This window comes from Anomaloglossus baeobatrachus, chromosome 11 (assembly GCF_048569485.1).
Source record: "Anomaloglossus baeobatrachus isolate aAnoBae1 chromosome 11, aAnoBae1.hap1, whole genome shotgun sequence".
NCBI lineage: Eukaryota > Metazoa > Chordata > Amphibia > Anura > Aromobatidae > Anomaloglossus > Anomaloglossus baeobatrachus.
Genome location: NC_134363.1, coordinates 97,513,365 through 97,541,178, shown reverse-complemented (window position 1 = coordinate 97,541,178; position 27,814 = coordinate 97,513,365). Strand labels below are relative to the sequence as shown.

General features: G+C 50.3%; 1 protein-coding gene across 3 annotated transcripts in view; it reads left to right on the top strand.

The window, feature by feature from the left end:
* The window catches only part of SHISA7 (shisa family member 7), a 490,738-nt gene that overhangs the window by 358,432 nt on the left and 104,492 nt on the right, over positions 1-27,814 (top strand). The window lies entirely within an intron of this gene.

Below are 27,814 nucleotides of genomic sequence, written 5' to 3'. Positions count from 1 at the left end.
TCGTGTTCTACCGCCTTTGTGCAGCCAAAGTCTTCATCACTCCTGGAAAAGGCAGACTGGTATTCCCATAGGGTAGTCTGTAGCTGGTGCACCTATTCCGGCGTTAGATGAGTTGTATCTATCCCCATCAGCTCTATGATCTTCTTACCATTCCACATGGCTGTGGGTGACTCTTCTTCTGCTGAATGCATTAACAGAGTCCAAGCAGTCTGGCGGTTCACTTTCAACGTGAACTGATTCTTGTGGAGAACTTCTCCACTGCACACATACACATCGGCCAGTTTTGAGGCTGCCACCAAAGTCGCCTCATGGCTCTGCAAATTCAGGCACCTAACCGGCACCCTACCATTTTGTACAGTGATCAGCGTCCTGGCAATCATGAAGCCTTCCATGCTTTCGGACTGTCTCACTGGCTCCAGAATTACTTCCACACCGTTCAGCTTCCTATGGGTCCCCACCGGCATCAACACCAGCTTCTCTTGACCCGGAGCGATAGTTACAGCGGGGCCACGTGGGACGTACACCGCTCCCACTGCTCCTCCTCCCGCTGAACTCTTCTGTATACCACAAGAACGGACCACCTGCTGTAGGACTCTCTGTGTGACCTTATGCGTTGTTGCTCTTTTCCAGTATCCTGGGCCATTGCACTCAAACAGAAGAGAATCCAGTTCCCTCAGGATGTTTATCCCTAGGACCACCAGGAGATTTGGCCTTGCCTGCGTCTTCACGAGTATCACTCCCTTGGTTCCCAACTCCTGTCTGCACAGCTGCACCTTCATCCATGCAATACCCGCTACTGGAATCTCTTCATTGTTAGCCGCTTTCAGTTTTAACAAATGCCCCGATTGGTTTAGCAGCCTCCTTGAAGTACGTCTGGAAATATTCTACCGACATAGTTGTTGTGAAGACATGGACACCCAATGCCCCTCATGGGTTAAAGTTTCTTATGTGTGCTAAGTCATGTTTGCTTAGCTATTGTTTCTCCAGACCCTTCCAGTAATCATTGTATTGTAGTTGTGTATTGCTAATGTAATTACCTTAGTAGTCATTGTCTAGTCTGAGCATTCCAGACTACATGTATACCCTCAGTCTTTCTGTGGACATCATTTGGATGAACATTGTCCATGCAGCTTGAGATTCATCCAATGGGAGAGGCGATCTTGTCCAACCAATCGATGAGGACGCAGTGTGCCCAGAGGGAGGGCTGTGGCTATAAGAGAGGACTTCTTTAAACCACCAGGTAGATGAAGGTTGATGGATGCTGATGGATCCAGTCTAAGCTCTTAGGAGCTGACTAGAGGATCAGGATAACTTATGGCTTCAATCTAGGGACTCCGGTTCCGGTTGGAGACCATATCCACAGTCTAGGGATTTCCACTCCGGCTGCCAGGATTATATCATCATACCAGGACTACCTAAGGAGGACACTCAGGTTGGGACAGTTCAGTCACCTGCTACAGACTTTGCAGACCTCACACAGCTTCCCAAATCTGGCATTATTCCTTGTCTCGGTGGGTGCCCACCAAAAGCGGGGTGCTGCTGGATTGGAGTAAATAGCCCTGGGACCTCTGAGGCATGGACATTCTAAATCCCTGGTGAGCCAGCGGAAGGGCGAGACTCTGTTGCCTGTTACATTTGTGTTTTGCTGGTTATGTGTTATGTGCCGTTAATTGTTTGGGGATCCAATAAAGTTTAATTATTGTGGTTCCCTCACCCTGTGTTGTCTGAGTAGTGTTACGCCCACGGTTAAGTAGGCCGGCGTTCAGTTGGGATGAGCCCTGAGCCACGCTATCTTTCTAAAGGCGGCGGGTTTTAGTGGACGAGAGCACCCACTGAGCCTCGTGTCTCCACAGTTGTCACCTCTGATCCAGTGTCTACCAGACACACAACTTTCTTCCCAGCAAACTGTACCCCCAGTACAGGACTCTCTGCAATCAGATCTTCTGAGCATAGTTCGGGCATTGGTTCTGGGTTCTGCCACGCCGTATGCCCGCCTACAGCGAGGGCTTCCCTTTTACCGCCATCGCAGTTTCTTCTGCTCTGCCCCTCTGGCAATCTGGTTGCAGATGTCTAAGCCCTCCGCATCTCCAACACTGAATAGGCCCTCTCATCCCACTTCTTGCTGCCTATGATCTGGGGCGTGCCGCTTTTCCTTGTTGTGTATAACGCCGTGACTGAATCTCCAACATAGGAGGCGGCATTTGTTCAGGCATGGGAGTACAGGGGTCCATTGGTGCAGGGTAGGACAGAGGCATCCCCTGAGCCCACATTTGTTGCATCTGTTCCGTCAGACCCTCCACAGTCTTCTGCAAGGCTGCTAGCTGTACCTGGACAGGGTCTCGACTCAATTCCCTTGTGTCAACCACATGCATGTTACTCCATTTCGGGGCAGGTTTCACCTCCAGGGTCCGCGCCACTGCCTCTTCTTGTATTTCAGCGTAGGTAACACCAGGAGTACTCCTTGCCTTCAGTAGTAGTTCACTCCTTAATATCTCATTTTGGAGCCCCTCAATGAACTGAACCCGTAAAATACGATCAACCTCGGTCTCAGCACCCACCATTACATTCGACTTTTTCTTAATTTCCTTATGCATTTCTTCCAATGCGATGCCATACTGGATCAGACTTTCTCCGCTCCTCTGGGTACAAGCGAAAAACTGTACTCACAGTTGTCCGGCCGCTGCCACGTGGTCAAAAGCCTTTTCCAAGACCTGAATTATTTCATACACTGTCTTCCACTGGCCTTGTGGTTTCAGCAGAACAACCTTGCGGGCATCCCCTTCCAGAGCATTCAGAGCGACCTCGGGTTGCAGTTTGGGGTGTATGCTGTGCAAGGCAATGGCGTTCTTCAGCCGGCCCACCCAGTCACTGAACAGTAAGTTATACCCATCGAATTTAGCCAGGTGATTTAACAGTGCGCCCGTTGCAGAGCACCCTATTAGCCGCTTACTGATGGTCACCAAGGGGGACGGGGGGGTGAAGTACTACAGGGGGTGTTACAGCGACTCCCACCTCATAGGGGTTATCCATAGCGAGCACCGTATCCTGACGACTATGCCAAATATGTAACGACTGAATGCCGGTCGTTATGACTATTAAGATACGATGGCACTATGGAGAACCCAGGGACACAAAGATGGGGAATAACAATTTTCTTTTTAAAAAAAAACATTTCTCTTACAACGTATGGGCCACAACAGCCCAGAATAAACAATAACAGTTTATGCAACTTGGAGGACTTCAAGTGTTGGTCTGTAGGGATGAACTGGAATATATTTCCCCACTATACCGCTCCCTCCCTTATCTATTAATGGGGCTTACCCGGGTGCACTACTACAGATAATGGCACGTGATCCCTCCATATAATCTTACAACCACCTCCCCTTATGTTTACAATTCAATCAGGGTACTCGGCCACCTTCCCATATACAGTCAGCAACAAACAAATATATGTACATGTGTGGAGCCCAGGCCAGGTGTAGCGGTGCATTACCTTCAAAGACTCCACGTGGAGGGACAGTCTGGTCACCGGTAGGTTATCTTCTTTTAGGAATTTCGTGACGCCACTCTCGGTATTGCGGTCAGGGTGACCGCCACTGCAGATTAGGGGACACCTGGGGCTGATGGTAGGTGCAGTCAGTTGTAGTGGCCTCCCGAGAGTGAGGCAGGCCCCAGGGCCAGGTGTGTGGAACCACAGGTCGCAGAATGACTCACACGCACAGCAAGACTGTCTTTCAGGGTTTTTACTCACAATTGATGGCAAGGTGAGTACCCGGGCGTAGCTGGGATTAACCAGAGGACACCAGGCTCCTTCAGGCTGACTGTTGAGGGTGACTACCGACTCTCCTTCCTAGCCCTGGTGTTTTTGGGGTGACTCCGACTTGTAGTCCTGCTGGGGTCGCCCAAGGAAGTTGCTGCTGCCTGTTCTCCCATCTTTTCGGTCCGTTTGCTTGTAGCCTGGACCAGGTCACTCCGGCTGCTTGCCTCTTGTGAGCTATGGGCCCTCTCTTTGCTACGTTGCTGTGGACTCTGGTGTTATGCTGAGGGTCTGAAATGCCCCCACCGGCAGGCCATCTACCCCAGCCTACAAGGCCAGAGCAGACACCGCTTCCCAGTCCAAGGAACCGGGTCCCATGTCCCCGCCAGGAGAAGACCCAGAATTTCTGGAGTTCAAGGCAGATTTGGAAGCGCGGTTCCCCAAGGAAGTCACTCCGGCTGCTTGCCTCTTGTGAGCTATGGGCTCTCTCTTTGCTCCGTGGCTGCGGGCTCTGGTGTTATGGTGAGGGTCTGAAATGCCCCCTCCGGCAGGTTTGGCAGGGAAAACTGAATGAATCTCTGCACTGGGACCTGTTACCCTTACGGGCCTGGTACCTCCCTGGCAGTCCCCGTACTCAGCCACCCCTTTGCTCTCTCTAGCCTTGGGTGGATTTCGGGTGGCACTACCAGGTGACCGATCTCCCCCGTTGATAGTCACCGCACATACGTTGTCTGACTAGTGGCACCCTCAGGTCTCCTCTTTGCGTCTGCTCTCCCTGAGCTCCATTTCAAACTGGCTCAATACTTCCTCCCCTCTGTGCCTGCCTACACAACCTAGCAACCAGGCTCTCTACCACACCTCTTGAGTGACATGGAGACCTTGCCCCCTCCTGGATTCCCCAGGGGTCCCTATCAAAGGTAAATGTGGTAGACCTGATTACTATGCGCCTGTGTAATCACACCTCGGTCAGCCTTCTGGATTACCTGTGTTGCACTGCCGGTTCACAGACTAAAAACTCCTTAATTTAAAAATTATTAATTTTATTAACAGAAGCAATTAAAACACACTTCCACATTATATAGAAAATATTCATTGGTGCCATACAACAATTTCAAACATATATCCCCCTACACGTACAGCTTTGTCCCGGATGAGATGACAAAAATCTGAAAAATATTTCTATAACAGGAATTTTTTGTTCTGTAACATCCACACTAATAATTTATGGAACTCTGTATTACCTGGCAACTTTTGGAGTCTAAAGATACGCCAGCACCAGAGGAGACTATAATAGTCATATGTACAATCTGAAGATCATCTGTTTGATGTACTCTGTTTGGGGAGATTAGAGATTACAAAAACTATGTCTGTACTCACTATATGATTGGAGGATAATGTATAAATTATTTGTATTTTTCTATACTACTTTTTGATGACCCCTGAGGAACCTTCTATTAGAAGGGGAAACGCGTCGGGTCGATTAGCGGTGGAAGGTTGACAGCCTCCTCACTAATATAGGAAGTGGCAGTATATACAGAATTATATCTCAGTACAGAACCAACAAATTTAGGGTAAAGTGCTGCCTTTAGGGATCTTGACTGTAGGACCCTTGACTATTGGACTGTTTAGGGATATATTTTTGTATTGCGCCTTACTGACATTTGTTCTTGCTCCTAAATTAGGGAAACACATAGGACTATAAAAATAAGGGGGATATATGTTTGAAATTGTTGTATGGCACCAATGAATATTTTCTATATAATGTGGAAGTGTGTTTTAATTGCTTCTGTTAATAAAATTAATAATTTTTAAATTAAGGAGTTTTTAGTCTGTGAACCAGTTTTGAGCTCTCCTTGTATTACTTTTTTCGTGAGAAATTCTGTGTTGCACTGCCCCCAGCATGGGTGCAGTACTCAGTGGTGCCTGACCAGGTCAGGGGCGCCACATTCCCCCTTAGTTATCACCAGCACGTTCTCGGGCTGCAAGACAACATTAAAATGCATAAAACAGTAAAAGCATTTAAAACATTTTAAAACCACCAGGTACCATACATCACCACCCTCCACCCACAAGTCCGTTAACCACCCAAAACCCTCTCAGGAGGCAGGTCACCGGTCCTTTTGGTAACCAGGTCTGGGCCATCTGTTTCCCCAGACCTTTCCTCCAATCTTTCTCTCCCGTTGACCCGTGCCTTCGGCCACTTCTGGCAGGATGTGGAGGTGGCTTTCTTGGTCTGATAGTTTTCAGGGTATACCCTTCCTTGTGGAGCCACGCTTTCTGCCTCTTCTGGCAGGATGTAGAGGTGGCATCCACAGTTGATGCAGACAGGGTACCCTCTTTTTGGTGGAGAGCCAGGCCCCATAAACACGCATGCTCCCTGGTCACAGGCGAACCAGGCCCCATGAACGGGCATGGCCAGGTGGTTGTACCTCTGGGGTAACTATTAACACTGCGAGAGTTTGTGGCTATAGTCAGTTCATAGCCTATGGTCCGTAGTTTTTCAAACTGCACAAACCAGGTGCAAAGTAGACTTAAAAGGGTTCTCACATAAGTTCATGTGGGCACATGCTTAAACGTGAACGTTGCAAAACTTTAAAACTTGCTGCACTTCTCTTTACATGGATTCTTCTTCACTCCTCCTTCTTACCAGGGCTTCTGCCTGTAGGGCTGTGGCACCTGCCGTTCTCTACATTTCTGTTGTCTTCATCTGTAGTGGTGTCTGTGTCTTGTCTTTTGTCTTTTATTTCTCTATCCTCTTCTTCTGTTGCTGTTTCTTTTTCTTTCTCTGTCTTGTTCTATTGTTTCTTTTGTTGTACTTATGGGCTTTAGGGATTGGGTTGAGGCAGCTGGGCCACAATCAGGGTTTCTGGGGCATGGTGTAACATCCAGTGCAAACCAGCCACGTTCTCCTTGATGTTTAGTGAATTCCACCAGATCTCCCATATATAAATTTCTGCCGGGGTGTCCTCTTGGCAGGTGGGCTCTTACATCTCTCCGGCTGACAAAGATTCCTTCTCTGACACCAGGTGCAAAGATGAAGCCATATCCAGATTTTAAACTAAATTCCTCTACAACACCGCGGCAAAGGGGTCCTTGTGGAGACACTGGGCTCAGTGGGTGCTCTTGTCCACTGGCCCAGCCGCCTTTAGAAAGACAGTGTGGCTCAGGGCTCATCCTAACTGAACGCACGACCTCCTTAACCGTGGGCGGAACACTACTCAGACAACACAGGGTGAGGGAATCACAATATTAAGACTTTATTGGATCCCCAAACAATTAATGGCACATAACACATAACCAGCAAAACACACAAATGTAACAGGCAACAGAGTCTCACCCTTCTGCTGGTTCACCAGGGATTTAGAAAGTCCATGCCTCAGAGCTTCCAGGGCTATTTGATCCAATCCAGCAGCACCCCGCTTTCAGCAGGAACCCACTGAGAAGGGAATAACACCAGATTTAGAAAGCTGGCTGAGGTCTGCAAAGTCTGTACCAGGTGACTGGATTGTCCCAACCTGGGTTTCCGCCTTAAGTAGTCTTTGGTTTGAAGTCATGTAGCCAAGTGTTCCTCTAGTCAGAGCCAAAGTCCCTAGACCGAGTCCACAAGGTATCTTGGTCCTGATCCCCCCTAGCCAGCTCCTAAGAGCTTAGACTGGATCATGCGACATCCAACAACTGGTGACTTAAGGAAGTCTCCTTTTTATAGCCTGCGCCTTCCCTTTGGATATACTGTGCCCTTATTGGATTGGTTGTACAAGGTTGCTTCTCTTATTGGATGAATTTCAAGCTGCATGGATAATGTTCATTTAAATGATGTGTATAAAAAGACTGAGGATATCTACATGAAGTCTGCAAGTCACAGACTAGACAATGGCTACTAAGGTAATTTACATTAGATTAGCAATACACAACTACATTACAATGGACGCTCAGAGGGTCTGGTAGAAACAATAGTTTAGCAAACATGAGTTAGCACACAGAAGAACAATACGTCTGGCTAATGTAAGAAATTTTAACCCACGACACACATTGAAAAAGTCTGTTGTCACAGTCCTCTTTCCTGGTGACGGATTTTTCTTAGGAACTGTTTGTCTTCGAGATCTCTGGCTGTAATCTTGTCTCTATACCTATCTGGGGACTGCTGTGTGGCGGCCTGTTTCGCGCGAGCGCGGTGCTGTCCTCTGGTTGTGGGGCTCTTGGTGACTGCAGGCTCCCAGGTTACATACATATGCGGTATGGTGATGGCCAGAGGGTCATCTTCAGAGGGTATCGGGCTCTCCTCATCCCAGCGGGAGTATGGCAACATTTCAGGCTCCAGGCCCCCTTCAGCTTCACAGGGTGCTGCGTCCTCCTCCGGCTGTTCTGGGATTGCTGCTTCAGCCTCTGGGCCTCCCCTCCCCCTTAGTTCTTCTGAGCACTCTTCGGACGGCAGTGCTGGGGACTGGCTTCCCTCCTCAGGACAGGGTAGCGGGCCTTCAGCCGTGGGAGTCTCTGAGGACACTCTGGGTGAGCACCTGGGGAGCAGATCGCCGTCCACCATTTCCTTGGGGAACCGCGCTTCCAAATCTGCCTTGAACTCCAGAAATTCTGGGTCTTCTTCTCCTGGCGGCGACGTGGGACCCGGTTCCTTGGACTGGGGAGTGGTGTCTGCTCTGGCCTTGCAGGCTTGGGTAGATGGCCTTGCGGCCTGGTCTTGGCGGGCCGAGCCTGGCGTGGCTGCGACCTGGTCTTGGCGGGCCGGGCTGAGCATCGCTGCTGCGGCTTGGTCTCTGCGAGCTGGGCGGGACGCTGCTGCGGCTTGCTCTTGGCGGGCCGGGTGGGACGCTTCTGCGGCCTGGTCTTGGCGGGCCGGGCTGTGTGTCGCTGCTGCGGCTTGGTCTTGGAGGGCCGGGAAGGGTATCTCTGAGGGAATCGCGGGCCCCTCAGCAGGGATCCGCACTGGCATCGCCTCTGGGATCGCAGTGGGAGTCTCAGCGGGCATGGCAGCGTGGCGTGCCACGGGAATCGCAGCGGGCTCTAGATATGGCAGCACTGGCAGGGTCGGTGCACTCGAGCGGACTCACCCATCGGCAGCATCATCGGGGTCTGAGTCTTCGCCGCCTGGTGTGGCGTTCGTTGTGCGGTCCGCTTCTCGTAAGCCCACACCGCTGTAGCCATCTCTCGGAGTGCTGCAAGTTCTTCCCTGAGCTGCTGTATTATTCTCGCCCCCAGCCGTTCGCAGAACTGGGCAAGCTCCCAGTCCCACCAGGCAGTGGAGCCTGGCTCTGGGTTTCTGTCTTCAAACGCCATTTCTTCTGCTCTCAGCGTCGCCTCTGCACAGACTTTCACCTTTGCTTCCTGCAGCAGACTCATGACCTCTTCTTCCCGCCGTCTCTGGACAGATCCTCCATCACCTGCAAGGTCAGAACGCTGCAGGGGTTCTCTGGGTAGCCACACCTCTTCGTGGGCGGTAACTTCTTCTAGCCCGGGCTTCTGTTGTTCTTTGGCGCACTTTCTGTGGTGGCCACATGGCGGCGCTTCCAATTTTTCAAGTGGACCGCCCAGGCACATGGTCACCTGTCTTAACAGGTCTAGTCCTTATCCTGTTCGTGACACCAGATGTGGAGCGCAGGCCAGGTGTAGCGGTGCATTACATTCAGGGACTCCACGTGGAGAGACAGTCTGGTCACAGGTAGGTTATCTTCTTTTAGGAATTACGTGACGCCACTCTCGGTATTGCGGTCAGGGTGACAGCCACTGCAGATTAGGGGACGCCTGGGGCTGATGGTAGGTGCAGTCAGTTGTAGTGGCCTCCCGAGAGTGAGGCAGGCCCCAGGGCCCTGTGTAGGTGTGTGGAACCACAGGTTGCAGAATGACTCACACGCACAGCAAGACTGTCTTTCAGGGTTTTTACTCACAATTAATGGCAGGTGAGTGATTAACCAGAGGAAACCAGGCTCCTTCAGGCTGACTGTTGAGGGTGACTACCGACTCGCCTTCCTAGCCCTGGTGTTTTTGGGGTGACCCCGATTTGTAGTCCTGCTAGCGTCGCCCAGGGAAGTTGCTGCTGCCTGTTCTCCCCTCTTTTCAGCCCGTTTGCTTGTAGCCTGGACCAGGTCACCCCGGCTGCTTGCCTCTTGTGAGCTATGGGCCCTCTCTTTGCTACGTTGCTGTGGACTCTGGTGTTATGCTGAGGGTCTGAAATGCCCCCACCGGCAGGCCATCTACCCCAGCCTGCAAGGCCAGAGCAGACACCGCTTCCCAGTCCAAGGAACCGGGTCCCATGTCCCCGCCAGGAGAAGACCCAGAATTTCTGGAGTTTAAGGCAGATTTGGAAGCGCGGTTCCCCAAGGAAATGGTGGACCGCTATCTGCTCCCCAGGCGCTCACCCACAGTGTCCTCAGAGACTCCCACGGCTGCTGAAGGCCAGTTACCCTGTCCTGAGGAGGGAAGCCAGTCCCCAGCGCTGCCGTCCGAGGAATGCTCAGAAAAACTAAGGGGGAGTGGATGCCCGGAGGCTGAAGCAGCAATCCCGGAGGAGGACGCAGCACCCTGTGAAGCTGAATGGGGCCTGAAGCCTGAAATGTTGCCATACTCCCGCTGGGATGAGGAGAGCTCGATACCCTCTGAAGATGAACCTCTGGCCATCACCATACCGCGTGTGTATGTAACCTGGGAGCCTGCAGTCACCAATAGCCCCACAACCAGAACACAGCGCCGCGCCCGCGCGAAACAGGCCGCCACACAGCAGTCCCCAGATAGGTATAGAGACAAGATTACAGCCAGAGATCTCAAAGACAAACAGTTCCTAAGAAAAATCCGTCACTGGGAAAAAGGACCCCTTTGCCGCGGTGTTGTAGAGGAATTTAGTTTAAAATCTAGATATGGCTTCATCGTTGCACCTGGTGTCAGAGAAGGAATCTTTGTCAGCCGGAGAGATGTAAGAGCCCACCTGCCAAGAGGACACACCGGCAGAAATCTATATATGGGAGATCTGGTGGAATTCACTAAACATCAAGGAGAACGTGGCTGGTTTGCACTGGATGTTACACCATGCCCCAGAAACCCTGATTGTGGCCCAGCTGCCTCAACCCAATCCCTAAAGCCCATAAGTACAACAAAAGAAACAATAGAACAAGACAGAGAAAGAGAAAAAGAAACAGCAACAGAAGAAGAGGATAGAGAAATAAAACACAAAAGACAAGACACAGACACCACTACAGATGACGACGACAGAAATGTAGAGAACGGCAGGTGCCACAGCCCTACAGGCAGAAGCCCTGGTAAGAAGGAGGAGTGAAGAAGAATCCATGTAAAGAGAAGTACAGCAAGTTTTAAAGTTTTGCAACGTTCAAGTTTAAGCATGTGCCCACATGAACTTATGTGAGAACCCTTTTAAGTCTACTTTGCACCTGGTTTGTGCACTTTGAAAAGCTACGGACCATAGGCTATGAACTGACTATAGCCACAAACTCTCGCAGTGTTAATAGTTACCCCAGAGGTACAACCACCTGGCCATGCCCGTTTATGGGGCCTGGTTCGCCTGTGACCAGGGAGCACGCCTGTTTATGGGGCCTGGCTCTCCACCACAAAGAGGGTACCCTGTCTGCATCAACTGTGGATGCCGCCTCTACATCCTGCCAGAAGAGGCCGAAGGCGCGGCTCCACAAGGCAGGGTATACCCTGAAAACCATCAGACCAAGAAAGTCGCCTCTACATCCTGCCAGAAGTGGCCGAAGGCGCGGCTGAACGGGAGAGGAAGATTGGAGGAAAGGTCTGGGGAAACAGATGGCCCAGACCTGGTTACCAAAAAGACCGGTGACCTGCCTCCTGAGAGGGTTTTGGGTGGTTAACGGACTTGTGGATGGATGGTGGTGATGTATGGTACCTGGTGGTTTTAAAATGTTTTAAATGCTTTTACTGTTTTATGCATTTTAATGTTGTCTTGCAGCCTGAGGACGTGCTGGTGATAACTAAGGGGGAATGTGGCGCCCCTGACCTGGTCAGGCACCACTGAGTGCTGCACCCATGCTGGGGGCAGTTCAACACAGGTAATCCAGAAGGCTGACCGAGGTGTGATTACACAGGCGCATAGTAATCAGGTCTACCACATTTACCTTTGATAGGGACCCCTGGGGAAACCAGGAGGGGGCAAGGCCTCCATGTCCACTCAAGAGGTGTGGTAGAGAGCCTGGTTGCTAGGTTGCGTAGGCAGGCACAGAGGAAGTAGTGAGCCAGTCTGAAGTGGAGCTCAGGGAGAGCAGACGCAAAGAGGAGACCTGAGGCTGCCACTAGTCAGACAACGTACGTGCAGTGACTATCAACGGGGGAGATCGGTCACCTGGTAGTGCCACCCAAAATCCACCCAAAGCTCGGGGTCACTCCAAAAACACCAGGGCTAGGAAGGCGAGTCAGTAGTCACCCTCAACAGTCAGCCTGAAGGAGCCTGGTTTCCTCTGGTTAATCCCAGCTATGCCCGGGTACTCACCCTGCCATTAATTGTGAGTAAAAACCCTGAAAGGCAGTCTTGCTGTGCGTGTGAGTTATTCTGCGACCTGTGGTTCCACACAGCGGTCCCCAGATAGACTATCCCGGGTAAGGAGAGGGTTAACCTGCCGGTGCCTTCAAAAAACACACACAAACAACAGCAGGTGCTTACTCGCAGGGGGTTGGACTAGGGCAGACAGGGGAGCCAGCCATCACGAAGCATGGGACTTCCCCAGTCGCTAGGACAACCACTGGGGGTGTGCACCACATGGGGTAGAAGTAGGCGCCACCATCACACTTGAGACAGAACCTTCGTGGGCACAGCTTGGGATAACATTTAGCACTGACAAGAGGAGTTGATATTTCTCTCTCTTCGTGGACCCATGGCTTGGAGCAGGAAGCTTGGTCTGGGTTCCAGATAGCAACCGAGGGACATTTCACTAACAGATTTTCAGGGGCACCGGCGGTGAACGCCGACTATCTGGGATCGGCTGGAGCCCATCGTGGCAGAGGACAGTACTCTGGGGCAGCGCCTCAACAACCTGTGAGTAAAAAGACTTGGAACCGCAGTCCCTGCCTCTCCTTTAACCAGCGGCGACGCCCAGTGCTGAGGCGCCAATGGTGATCACCATAACCCCCGCCATCCTCCCGGGGTAATCCCGCTGCGCCTGTGGGGAGCGACACCATCCCGGCTGCATTTAACATCTGCCCCGGTGAGATACTCTGCAGCGGCGGCCCCCATCCCTGGCCGCGTACCACAGGTGGTGTCACGATCACCTTAAAAGACTTTCCTAACTTCCGACTACTACCTCCATCCTCCCTGCCACCCTTCAATTCAATCCTCCTTCCTGTACGCCTCGGGACAACGGAACTGGGCCAGGCCACCCCGTGACAACGCAGAAGATCTGTACCACCAGCCCGGCAATGAGTATGTTAAAACACCTGCCCCGTGGGGTGCTACACTGGCACCAGGGCCCCCTGACTCACAGGCTCCAAAGGGGCCACCCTGCCACCTATGAGTGGGCCCCTCGGCGGTCCAGGGCCTCAGCACTTGCCCGGGTGTGCCAAGTGCTGACAGCGGCCCTGTGTAGGAACTAGTAAATAATGCATCCATTATCATTTTATTAAAATATTTACTAAAATAGCAAACAAATAATTGTGCTCAATTTGTAGTAATGTTTTCAGAATTTTTTTTTATACTAATTATGCAGCAATAAAATGTTATAAAATGAAACAATCTACCGATTTGTAATAATTCTATATTTTGCATCTTCAATCCTGCTTCATTGCTGTTGATGAACTAGTTTACCTACTTAATAATGTTTCACGGCTGGATGTATTAGCCATGTTGGAATATTGCAATATATGCAGCTTATGCTGGAGGGACTGTATCAAACAAGCCGCAGACGGTAACTGTTAGATCTTGTTAATGCACATGTAGTTCCTTTGATCCTTGCTGCACGTTCTCTCTTGTTTCTATTTCCCAGTTATTTCTGTATCCTCCATGTTGATGGTGAAGATAATGGTTGCTGTATGTCCCAAGTAATACAATCCATTTTTCCACAATGTCTGAGTATTGATGTTGCTGCTGAAAGCTGAAATCAGTAATAAGGCCGAGGTCACACTGACGTAAGGCATCTGGTGTGAGAGAATTGGAAGCGATCTGCTAATGACCCTTGGCTCAACCTCTGTTGATTGTGAGCCGAGTGTCATTTACTGTGATCAGATTCTCTTACAAGAAAGGGCCGGAGCAGAAAAATGATCAGAGGTCCACATGACAGGGGTTGATCCATGAGGGAATGTAGGGGACGGGGAAAAAGGTAATGGGGAGGGGTGTTTTACTTGGTGGCTGTGACGGGGTCCTTCTCCCATATCACACAATCAACAGAGCGAGAGATGAGTGAACAATCCAAGAATATTTATTCCGAGCAAATCAAATGGTCCATAACATAATCCAGCATACAGAGGGTAAAAATAGTCCAGAAACACGAATATAGTCCAGTAAGCGCATAAATGTCCTGGCGATCAGTCACACTCCTCCAGCAGTCCTTCTCAAGGGAAATTGGGGTTTCTCACTGTCCTCTGGGGTGCTGACCGCAGCCTCAGCTTTTCCCTCAGAGGTTCAATCTTGCTTCTTCTCTCTTGTAAGTTTCACCCAGAATGACTAATCCCACAGGTAAGCAGAGACTTTTTGGTGGATCCCAGGCTCCCTCCCCCAGACCTAGGGACAGAAACACTACAGGGGGTGATTGCCTACAGACAATACAATGTACACACAAGGAATACAAATAATGGACAGTGAATCACGCCTAAAATACGAACCTACACAACACGATAAACAACCCCCCATATTCCACCATCACAAGGGGTATATAAAGGAAAAGTGCAGGAAAAGAGGCCATTTTCTGGTGCCCAAAGACTGAAGTGAACCACCCATATTGGTGTCTTACCGTTATGGCGAACATGGAGGCTCTGTTCGGTTGGCTGAGAGTAGCTGTGGGTTTACAAGGTGAAGCCTGGCCGCAGGAGCAGGTGTCCGGACTACTGGGAGATGTGGAGTTTTAGTACAGCACCAAGGGGTCTGACCGGCAGCCGCAGACGACTAGGCTGCCGGAGGGACTGAACCCGGAGATGACTCTTTGCTCCAGGCATCAGCTATGGAGCCCCTCCGGGGACCCTCCTGCCAGTGGGTGCCGGAAAGCGCCATGAGGATGGCGCTTGTGACACGTCCGTGCCAGGGCCGTGGGGCACTCGTTACCAGGCCGCAGTTCTGTTTCTGGAACTTTGCGGTGGCAAGTCCTTGTTCTGTGACTCCAGTGGTGTTGTTTAAAAATAAAAGGGATGATGACAGTTATTCGTGATGCCACCTGTGGTATGCGGCAAGTTAGACGTAGATGCCGCAGCTGCGGAATAGGGACCTCTGGGGCAGATGGTGACGCAGCTGAGATGGTGCAGCTCTCCACAGGCAGAGCTGGGCCTCAGGGCGGATGGGGGTGGTAGTAGTAGGTGATGGCAGGGGTGCAGGGCCGGAGGCACAGACGAATAACGGAGCGACACAGGGATGCAGTCTCAAAGTTTTTACTTAATGTAGCAGGTTCCAAGGTAATATGACACACCTTTGGAGTGCTTGGTTCCACTGTGAAGGGCTCAAGCCGATCTCGGGTAGTTCGGAGGTCAAGTCTGGTGCACCTTTCTTATGTACCTTCCCTGGTCGTCTTCCTGCACTGACTTCTCTCCCGCCTGCCCCGTGCCTACGCACACAGTGCCCTGACCCGGTGTCCATGGGCCCTGTTGGGTTGTTTGAAGCTCTATCCCATGGCCCTATGTGGTCACCCTCCAGCGGATTCATGTGTGGCGTTGTCTTTGGTATTAGATGGTCCTCAGCCTCTGGTTTTACTAGCAGAGCACGTTGTTTCTTCTCCTCTAGCCTAGGGACCAGTCTCCGATCTGCGGCCAAGTCCCTCCACTCCAATGCTGTATGTAGAACATCTCCACAGGAGTGTGGCGCACTGCCCATGGCCTCTAGGACCCCTTCTGTCTTGCACCTGGGTCGAGCTGCACCAGCTCCAGACCACAGGTCTTTCCTCCTCCACTGCACCTTCTAACTCCCTGACACTACAGTGTCCCCAACTCACTAGACTCCAACCCCAGGCCCTGTCGGATTAGGGGGAGGGAGGAACCATCACTAATGGTGGCTATACATAGCATTAATGGAACTAAGCCCTAGCCCTGACCCAGTGGAGAGCTGCTAATTGAGGGGTTGTGTGTTTTGTGTGCATACCAGTGGATGACTTCCTCCATATTCTGGGATGGGATACCACACCTCTGGCTTAGGTGCAGTACCTCTGTGATGACTGAAGCCTCAGGGGCGCCCTACTCGCGGTTGGGGAGGAATTCGTTCAGCTGGCGAGTGGCTGCGGGAAGAGGCAGGCTGCAGAGCATAGTTGGTGTGGGGCCTTCCCCTCCTCGGCAGTGTGGACGGATCTGAACTGCTGCAGGCCATAGTGGCAATGCTCCAGTCGCAGAGCCTGCTGGAATACTCATTGGGGAAGCGAGGAGATTGGAGCTTGAAAGCAGCAGAGGCCCGGAGTCAGTGCTGAGGAGGCATGCGCAGTGACGGGCTGGGGCCTTCTGAGGGTCCTTCGGCTGAGGTGCCTGCAGTTGTGGCAGTTGAGGACAGCCCCTGGACTAAAGAGGATGAATGGATGCCGAGACAGCAACCTGGGAGCAGGAGCCGAAGGCAGAACATCAGGGGACAGGACAAGTGACCATCCTGGCAACGTGGATTTGGCAGGACTTTTGCCGCCCCACGGCCTTACCGGTGATGAGGCGAGACAGTCATAGGGCAGATGGAGGTGGTCGTGAGCCTCCCTGGTCGGGATCATCGCAGAGTGGACATCAGGATTCAGGAGTGGCAGCTGATAGTGTCACAGCGACCATGCAGCCTGGTGAGTATGGCTCTATGTTGTGTACATCCCAGAACTTAACTATGGAAGGGTTAGGAGTGGGGGAGCATTTGGCATTCCCGGGAGTGGTCCCTAGTGGGGGGAGTTTGGAAGTGGAGGTTGCTGGGGTGAGGGGGCTTTTAAGTAGCGTTAGGGATATTTTGTCACATCTGGAGCAAGGATGTGGTAGGTACCCAGGATAGTGCAGACGGGTTAGGAGGGAGTGGGTGTCAAGGAAATAAGACGGTTACTGGTGGGGTATCGGTGTCAGTTTAGATGGAGAAGCGTAAGGCGGATGCGATAAAATTAAATAATAGAGCAAAAGGCGAGGTATATGTTTGTTTTGAGGGGCCGTTGGCGGCTCATTTGAAGAAGGAGACGAATGAAAAAGTCTGGAAGGACGATTACGTGGAGATTTTTTCCCTTCTTCCATTGGAAAAATATAGTAGTAACCATGGAAAAAAGGAGGATAGTAAAAAGGAGGAAGAGGAAAAAAGGAGATGGCGTCTGATACCGCAGACGTTTGTGAATTGGGTACAGGTTTTGCCCTACTGGCAAGTGTGGTGGGTGAGAAGGCTGCCGAAGAATTGTTTGCCATTATTCTGTTATCTGGACTTCTAAGGTGAGGCAAATAGGACGTACGTAGGCCAGGCTTGGCTTCGTTATGATGAACAATTCCGCCAATGAAAGGCGGTTTGTCCCAGTATTAGGTGGTATCAAAAGGATATTGGTCTCTGGTTGAAAGTCATGGTCCCATCTTGATATGGTCAGTCCTTTCTTGGGGGTGCAAGCAGTGGGTCCCAGTCAGAAATCGGAGGTAGCAGTGGCCGGGTGACAAGTCCAGGGCATGCTTGAAATTTAATGAGGGGTAACGTGCCTATGGGACTAGTTGTAAATTCAAGCATATCAAGCATGGTGCGGCAAAATGTTTTAAGAAAGGGAAAGGGAAACCCGGCAACGGCAATAGCCAAGGGAGAGACGCCAGTGCGTCTTCACGCCATGGCCCACTTTCTAACTAGATTCTCGGATAGGGAGAAGGCGGTTCTTCTTTTTCAGAGTTTTCAAGACAGTTTTAGGATCCCTCCACCACTGCATCAGGTCCCCTTTTCTTTAAAAAAATTGCGTTCGGCATTGTTTTACTCTGAGGTGGTGAGGGACAAGATTCAGAAGGATATATATAATTAGATTAGACCTGGCTCGACTATCGTTAGTCTTAGGTGCTCTGGAGAAAAACAATAGACACTACAAGTATACTCCGGCACACTAACAAGTAATAATTGAAAAATACCGAATGGTGCTCAAAATTATTTTATTGTGGTGTATTTTTTGAAAACATTGTCCCACGTTTCAACCCTATCCTGGTCTTTCTCAAGGATGTTTGTCTGTTAACATCAAATACAGAAAAGAAAGAACATTTGTACATGAAAATAACACTCATTGTTACATAGATAATTCACCACTGATAATCGTCATGGCAGATCCCAATGGATGGGCAAACATATGTCAATGTACAAAAACATCATACTAATGATATAAATACAAACAAAGAGAAGGATGAGCCTCCTGTATAGATAAATTACAATATCCAAAAGAAATCTCCTGCATAGAATATATGGTTTATAAATGCTACAATAGAAGGTGAAGCAAGGGTAAATCCAAACATATCCATCAATACAATGAATATTGTACAAGGAGCACCACAAAAGAGATGATTCTCAGAGAAATCATGGGATTTCTAAAGGAAAAAGTACATTTTTATCAGTCAATGTACATCTGGTGAAAACAATTCTGCATAAAGCAGAGACAGTTCTATGTCAGAAAGTGCTGGAAGGGTTTACAAATTGAAAAGAAGTAAGGGGTACTAGAGGGCATACCTACAATCGCCGCTGTTGCATGGGCTAATGTCACTCTGGCAATGAAGGTGGCTAAAAGGACCAGGTGTGCATATGTCACGGGCGGAGGGGACGCGCTCGCCACGCTCGGATCCGGGGCTTCTGTTGCTGCTTGGTGGCTCGAGCGGTGGGCCGGACCCGGGGACTCGAGCAGCGCTCCTCACCTGTGAGTGAAAAGGGATGGTTTGGTTAGGGAAATTGTTCGTGACGCCACCCACGGGACGTGGTGATGATGGCACCACCGCTGCTGGTAACGGGGATCCCGGGAGAGATGGTAGGGAGCAGCTAGGATGTTGTCCCCTCCGTGGGTAGGTGGTTGGTGATCCCGGGGCCCGGTGGTGTAACGGGGAGGCTGGATGGCTGGGGTGCAGGGTTGCAGGGACAGCGCGGCGCGGTGCCGGATGGCGCTGGTGTACTCACTCAGAAAATACAGCAGGGACTAAAACTTAGCTTTTACTAGTACATAGATAAAATCAGTAATAACAATAATAATAAGGTGCTTGTGCATAAATTGTGCAAACAACAGCAAAATGCCACATGGCAGCGCATAGGCTTGATCTCACCCAAGCTTCATCCATGGGCTGGACTGCACATCGGTCCCAAGGTGAAAGGTCACAGGCCAGAAGGATCAGGTAGACAGGTATATTACAAACCCTGTTGTGCCCCGTGAATGAACTTCCGCCCTGACAAGGGCAGCACCCAAGTAGAATGTCTGCCCCACAACCAAAAAACAAACAATTCCTCCCGACGTGTTTCCCTCTCAGTAATGAGAGTTCCTCAGGGGAGACGGAGGAAAAAATTGGGAGAGATCAACCTGCAGTGGCAGGGATCAGCACAGGCCAACAAGGTGATGGACCTATGTGTGCTAGGCAAATGCTGGCGCTCAGTCTCTGATAGAACTAATGCCTTTATACACCCTTAAACCATGTAAAGCCCCACATCTGTGCAAAAAGCCATACTTACTGCGAGCATGATGGAAACCGATAATCACCACCATGCCGGCGTCTGAGATCACAATCAGAGCGACAGGTACCGCCCCCTTGTGTTCCAGGTTGGAGCGCATCGCGCCCAGATTGCACGCAGTCACAGACTGCATACCACAGTGCCAAACGCATATTTCCGCGCTCCACACTGGGACGCAGAAGAACCAATAGGAACCCTGCAAGGGAGCCCTCCCACAATCAGATACTATTCTGGGAGATCCGGACCGGAAGTCAGCGCAGATCCATCAACTGACGGCTAAATTCACCAATCAGAGATGAACATTGGAAAAGGTAATTTCCGGTTATACTGACAGGAGCGTCCCTAGTGATATGTAAATAAGTCACAGTGGGCCATACCCAAAATCCGGAAATAGCCGCTCGGTGTGCATCCTAGCAGCAGGCAGGATTAACCCCATAAAGGGCGATCATGCACAAAAATATAAAGCACTAATTGCAGTGGTCGCCAATGGTAACCAGCGACCAGAAGGCACAGTGGTGCATGATTAACCCCATAAAGGGCGATCATGCACAAACGTATAAAACACTAATTGCAATGGTCGCCAATGGTAACCAGCGACCAGAAGGCACAGTGGTGCCCATGGAAATCATGCAAAAAGGACGCACAATAAGCATGCCTGCCATATATTAGACAGACAGATAGGGGGGGGGGATAAGGGGGGAAAAGAGAAGACTGCCACAACATTGGCAGAGCGGGAATCAGACTTGTCTTCCACTGAGTCTGAGGGCTCGGACACAGAGGGGAGGGGCCATCCTTTTCGTCCACAGTATAGGGGTAGACGCTATCGTAGGGGACCCAGGAGGACTGAACATCCAGCATATCCATCAGCTCAGACGAATAATTCCAACAACTCTTCTTCCTCTTTTTTAGACCGCAACTACTTTCTCAGAAGTCGCAAGGGGAACAAAGATTAGGCACCCAGGTTATCAACCTATCTGATAGATCCTTAAATCATATTGAAATGGCGGTCCTGAGTAAGGGGTTGTCGTTTGTCCCTACTAGTGATTTTTCGACATTCGACTTTATTAAAGACCTCAATTTGTTTGTTCGCAAACTGCGTTGGAAGACGTTTTTTAGGCAAAAAGACAATAAAATCTGCATGGGTCTGGATATACCGATGGATATGCTGGATGATGTTAGGCTGTTGGCAGGATTGGATGAACCCACTACATTCATTACTGGTAAAGGTCCCTTCACCACTCTAAAAAATCCCAGCACCAAAATGCCACCTAATCTTACTGATGTTTTGGCTATAGATATCTTCCTCAGTCAGGTGACCAAAGAGGTTCTTGCCCTGACCAAAACCCAATTGAGCATAATGGGTGCAACCTCTCTACAGGAGGAAAGGAACAATCTATCTAGGACTGAAATGCGAGCACTGTGTGACTTGGAAAAGGATGCCACTATCACTATGAAACCCTCCGATAAGGGGGGAAATATAGTGGTCATGAATGCGATCGATTATCGTGATGTTTGTTTGAACATCCTGAAGGATGCTAACACTTACTGTAAAATCTCTGGTAATCCTGTCATAACTGTGAGAAACTGTCTTAGGGACCTACTGAATAGGGCTGAGATCGAGGGGTTAATCAGTAAGGAGGAATCTACGTTTATGTTGCCGGACCACCCCTTGATGTTTACCTTCTATTCCCTCCCTAAGATCCATAAGGGGGTTAACCCCCTTAGGGGGAGACCGATTGTTTCTGGTGTTGGTAATATTGCACAAAACGTGGGAGTGTACTTGGATAAGATTCTTAATCCGTTTGTAACATCTTTACCTTCTTACATTCGTGACAGTCTAGACTTCATCAGTAGGATTGAGGACATTACGGTTGGTCCCAACGCGTTTTTGGCGAGCATTGATGTGGAAACACTTTATTCGTCCATCCCACATGATCGGGGTGTTGAGGCCGTCAAATTTTTTCTGGCCACGAGGGGCAAACAATTTGAGGCCCATAATAGGCTGGTTATTTCCTTGCTGGAATTTGTTTTACATAACAACTTTTTTCTGTTTGATGGCTCCACCTACCACCAGCTCAGGGGCACGGCTATGGGGAGCCCATGTGCTCCCTGTTACGCCAACTTGTTCCTGGGCTGGTGGGAAGACACCATTGTGTTTGAAGAGTCTATGTCATCATTTACCAATATGATTGATTTGTGGGTCCGTTTTATTGATGACGTTTTTGTTTTGTGGAGGGGTCCACTTGAGACATTCACTGAATTTGTTAACAACTTGAATATGAACCCCTTGGGACTTACCTTCACTTATGTCATCCATCCCGTGAGCTTGCCTTTTTTGGATCTATTGGTGTCAGTTGATCCTGATGGCAGGCTCGGGACTACGATTTATAGGAAGCCTACTGCCACAAATTCACTCCTCAGATGGGACAATCATCACCCATTGCCTCTCAGGCGGGGTATCCCTAAGGGACAATACCTCCGTCTGAGAAGGAACTGCTCTGATCGGAGTGAATTTGTGGCTAAAGCTGCTGACTTGAGGTCCCGCTTCGTGGAGAAGGGGTATCCTGATCGGGTCCTTAAACAAGCCTATAAGTTTTCCCTTGATCAGGACCGAACAAGACTCTTATCCCCTCAATCTAGACAAAATGATGAGGGGGGCGTTGTGAGACTTATCACCACGTACACTAAAGGTGTCCCAACCATCAGAAGAATACTTGAGCGACATTGGGATATCCTTGGAATGGACATAGATATTGCTGACTGTATCAAATCTCAACCGGCGATCACATTCCGTAAGAATCGCTCGTTGGGTGATCGGCTGACTCACAGCCACTTTGTACCCCCTAGTGCGGAAACCACTTGGCTTCCAGGTAAACCATCTGGTTGTTTTAAGTGTGGGCCATGTGTTGCCTGTAAAAACGTCAAGATAGGTAAAGAATACGCCAGTACCTCTACGGTTGAGTCCCTGACTATTAGGGAATTCATCAATTGCAAAACGAAGGGGGTGGTGTACCTTGCCACGTGTCATTGTGGTTTACAATACGTGGGCAAAACTGTGCGTGAATTCCATAGACGTATTGGCGAACACATGGGGGACTTCAGAAATGATCGTGACACCCCTATTGCCAGGCACATGAATACACGTCACAGTTCTAACAAGGAAGCCATTGAATTTATGGGTATTCTCAAAGTCAAAATGTCCTCCAGAGGCGGTAATTTGGATCGTGTCTTACTACAAAAAGAGGCCAGGATGATTTTTCGTCTTAAAACCTGTCATCCTGATGGCCTCAATGATCAAATCAACTATGGCTGCTTTATTTGATAGGTCTCCGTTTGGCCGCTTGGCTGATCTGCTCGTGTGGAAGGTTTAGCCTTGCTTTTTAACCAAAAACATTTTTCTAGCCCTCTATTTTGGCCCTTCTTTATTATAAGGTGACAGGGGCCCTTAGGGAGCCTGCATTTTAGCTGGGCTTCTCTTTATTGTGATTAGGTCCAGTTATGGATATAATAAGGGTAGAAATTTCTCCTTATTTGTTCTCCCTTTTATTATGGTGTTTTACCATGTTGTTTATATTTGTGTTTCACCTGCATGTTTCCATTCATAAATGTTGTGGCAGTCTTCTCTTTTCCCCCCTTATCCCCCCCCCCTATCTGTCTGTTTAATATATGGCAGGCATGCTTATTGTGCGTCCTTTTTGCATGATTTCCATGGGCACCACTGTGCCTTCTGGTCGCTGGTTACCATTGGCGACCATTGCAATTAGTGTTTTATACGTTTGTGCATGATCGCCCTTTATGGGGTTAATCATGCACCACTGTGCCTTCTGGTCGCTGGTTACCATTGGCGACCACTGCAATTAGTGCTTTATATTGTTGTGCATGATCGCCCTTTATGGGGTTAATCATGCCTGCTGCTAGGATGCACACCGAGCGGCTATGTCCGGATTTTGGGTATGGCCCACTGTGACTTATTTACATATCACTAGGGACGCTCCTGTCAGTATAACCGGAAATTACCTTTTCCAATGTTCATCTCTGATTGGTGAATTTAGCCGTCAGTTGATGGATCTGCGCTGACTTCCGGTCCGGATCTCCCAGAATAGTATCTGATTGTGGGAGGGCTCCCTTGCAGGGTTCCTATTGGTTCTTCTGCGTCCCAGTGTGGAGCGCGGAAATATGCGTTTGGCACTGTGGTATGCAGTCTGTGACTGCGTGCAATCTGGGCGCGATGCGCTCCAACCTGGAACGCAAGGGGGCGGTACCTGTCGCTCTGATTGTGATCTCAGACGCCGGCATGGTGGTGATTATCGGTTTCCATCATGCTCGCAGTAAGTATGGCTGTTTGCACAGATGTGGGGCTTTACATGGCTTAAGGGTGTATAAAGGCATTAGTTCTATCAGAGACTGTGCTGATCCCTGCCACTGCAAGTTGATCTCTCCCAATTTTTTCCTCCGTCTCCCCTGAGGAACTCTCATTACTGAGAGGGAAATGCGTCGGGAGGAATTGTTTGTTTTTTGGTTGTGGGGCAGACATTTTACTTGGGTGCTGCCCTTGTCAGGGCGGAAGTTCATTCACGGGGCACAACAGGGTTTGTAATATACCTGTCTACCTGATCCTTCCGGCCTGTGACCTTTCACCTTGGGACCGATGTGCAGTCCAGCCCATGGATGAAGCTTGGGTGAGATCAAGCCTATGCGCTGCCATGTGGCATTTTGCTGTTGTTTGCACAATTTATGCACAAGCACCTTATTATTATTGTTATTACTGATTTTATCTATGTACTAGTAAAAGCTAAGTTTTAGTCCCTGCTGTATTTTCTGTTATTTTTTGGACTATAGGGCATTACTTTTTCTGCTTAGCAGACCTGCCGTTATATGTACTCACTCAGACAATCAATGACAGAGTCTCTGGTAAACCAAACGGCTGGATGGACGGGTCCCGCAGTCGGCTGCAGTGTTGTTGTTGTGCTCTCCCTGGACGGCTGATGGTGGCTGTCTCTCCCTGTACCTTTTAAAATGTTCTGACTCCTGTGGTTGCCCCCCGGTAGTCCGCTCCTCGACGTATAGGTGCCGTACGAGCCCGTTTTGCCCGCAGGCGCTGGCCCTTGGATCTCTAGCCTGTGGCGGTGGCTGTATATCTTCACGGTTTGAGCGGTTGCCTTCTGTCGGGACTTGGTTGTTGGGAAACCCCTGGGGTTCCTGTCACACTCGGATTTGACTATTGACGCTGGCTCCAAGCCTGGTCAGGGTTCGATGGCCCTGCCTGTGTGCTTAGCTTCACTCCGCTCCCCGGTTCGGTACCGGCGGGCCAGCGCCTGACCCCGGTCCTTACGGCTCTGCAGAGTTCCACTAACTCCTGCAGACGGCCACCACCGTCTGCCAACCTTGCTGTCAGTGCCTGGGCTCCTACCCAGGCACACGCAGACGTTTCACTCCTCTCACTTTCACCTCCTAAACTAGACTGCCTGCTTTTCCCGCCTCCAGGCCTGTGAACTCCTCAGTGGGTGGGGCCAACCGCCTGGCTCCGCCCCACCTGGTTTGGACATCAGACCCTGGAGGGAGGCAACAAGGGTTTTTGTCTGACTGTTGTTACTGTCTAGGGTGGGGGGGTGCGCATGTTGTTATGTCTGTGACTACCTGGCTAGTCCAGGGCGTCACACATGCACCTGTGGAAGGGGGAATGATGGCATAGTTAGTTGCTACGGTAACATAAAGACATGTTATGGAGTAAGTTCAAAATGAGGAGTATATACCTTATAAATATCTTAGAGTGAAAAACATCAAAGATGTTGGGTCAATTGTGAAGGGTACACAGTACTTGTATCAGTTATGACTAGTAGGGAGACAAAAAGGAGTATACAACAATGCAACAAATTTGCACTCTCATGTGGGAGTTATCCTACCGTATGATCAATACATGGAGGGTGCATACCTCTATTAGTATAGCATGTGAACCTTCAAGAAGGAGGGTCGAATTACTAGAGGGACCCTGGAGGGCTGTGTAAATGCAATAATGGATAGCTGGTGAAGAGGCAAATGTGGCGCCCTGGACAAGCCAGGGGCCACAGGTAACAACACACACACCCCCACCCCCAGCAGTTCACAGCAGTCATCCCCAGTGAGACCTGATTTCTTCCCTCGGGTTCAGACAGACACACCAGGTGGGCGGAGTCAGGCAGATAGGCACGCCCACCGAGGAGTCTAACTGGCCTGAGGCAAAAACCAGCTCAGACAAGTCCAGGCAGAGGAAGAGAGAGGAGGTCTGCAGAGAGGCAGACGCAGACTGGGGCCTAGGTTGAAGCCTAGGTCCCTCGTGTAGCCAGTGAGGCAGACGGTAGTGGCCGTCTGCAGGAGCCGGGAAGACAGTCTTGGTGGAACCGTAGGTAGCCGGGACAGGGTAGTGGCTCATCCGGTACCGAACCGGGGAGCCAGCTGGAAACCGGAGCGCAGGAGGAGCGTACACGAAGGGGCAGGAAAGGACTTAAACTACCAAACTGGGTCAGGGGAAAAACACTGCAGCCGTCTGTGGGACCCGTCCATCCTGCCGTTTGTTTGACCAGAGACTCCGTGTAAATTACTGGCTGAGTGAGTACCACCGTGCCGTGCGGCACCGCGCTGCCCCTGCGACCCTGCACCTCACCAGGCCCCGTAACCCGCCTGCCTGTCATCCCTAACCCTCACCGGGCCCCGGGACAACCAACCCCCCTACCCACGGAGGGGAAAACAATAACTGCGCTGCTCCCTGTCATCGCTCCCGGGATCCCCGTCCAGAGCAGCGGTGGTGTCACAACCTCACCACAACCGTGGGTGGCGTCACGGACAATCAATCCCCAAAACCATTCCCCTTTTCACTCACGGGCGAGGAGCGCCGCTCGAGTCCCCGGATCCGGCCCACCGCTCGAGCCACCGAGCAGCAAGCGAAGCAGTAGCAGTGCCGGACCCGAGCAGTGGATGAGCGCAGTGCCCTCCCCGCCCGTGACACAACAAAACAGCAGCATATGGTAAAATAGGAGGTATCAATACAGATATATTTGGCCATAGAACACAAATGCCCCACGCGTGCGCACCACTATAGAGATCACAAGCTCAGGTTTCATTGTGATAACATGGAAGAGGTAGCGGTTATTAATAATCTCACGGCTTCATCCCCTTCCGGTGAGAAGAGTGTTGAGAGAACTAACGTTGCGATTGTCATGATGTATGTGCTTTTCTCCATCCCATATTTTTTGTATAAGATGCCATGTGATGTATTTTACCTTCTCACTGTATTTGCTGTAATACTATGTCAGGATGTGATGTAACTTTCCTTTTGTTGTACTTACTGAACACTTTGAAATGTCTTGGGATGTAAGTAACCATACCTTCCCCCCATTTCCTGTGTCTCTGGGCCCATAATGCAATTATCTCTTGTCCACACAGCCAGGGGAACTTCCCATTGTTTCGTAAGCAGTGGATAACGCCAACTACTCAAACCTGTAGACATCTCGGAGCCAACCTTCTAGAATCTTCTAGTGGGCCCAACCATTGCATAGACCCCTACCCTTGAGGGGCGGGCCCACGAGCTCAGACAATACACTCCTGTTTCTAAGTGCAGTTGGGAGCTGAGTTTGAAGAGGAAGGGAGCGAGATCTGATTCTGTGGAGAGATCTCGCCGTCCAGTGGATTGTGTGGGATTTCTGGGACTCTGAAAAGGACTATTACGTCGTGATCTGGCACTTTGGATTATCGGGAGGTGCCCCCGAATCTGTTTTATTTGGACTTGTCGTGTGCTGTTCCTGTATTCCTGTTAGTAAACCTGTTGGATCATCCTCGGCCTGTTGTCTCTCCTTGCTCTGCTGTACACCCCGTCACAGCGATGTTTGACACTGAACGCTTAGTTACTTGCTCTGCTGTACACCCCGTCACAAACTGGTTGGCAGCGGTGGGATCAGAGCAGAAGGAATGGAGGACAACGGCCCATCAACAGCTGGAACCAGAACCTCAGAGTACAAGAACTGGACTGCGGTGAACCTACAAACAAAAGCCCGTGAACTGGGAGTCAGCTACAAGGGACTCTCCAAGGAGCAGCTGATTGAGGCGTTGGAAGGAGTTTGCTCGCAAAATGACGCTGAGGAAGGATCCTCCCAGCAAACGGAAGAAAGATGGCAGCCGGAGGTAAATACCCAAAAAAGTCAGTGGGTCGTGTGGTACGAGGAGGAGATGGCCTTGCTGGGAGAGGAGACCACCATAGAATATAAGATGGAGGTCATGCGTGGAGCTAAAGAGAAGGAGCGCATGATGGAGGAGATGGC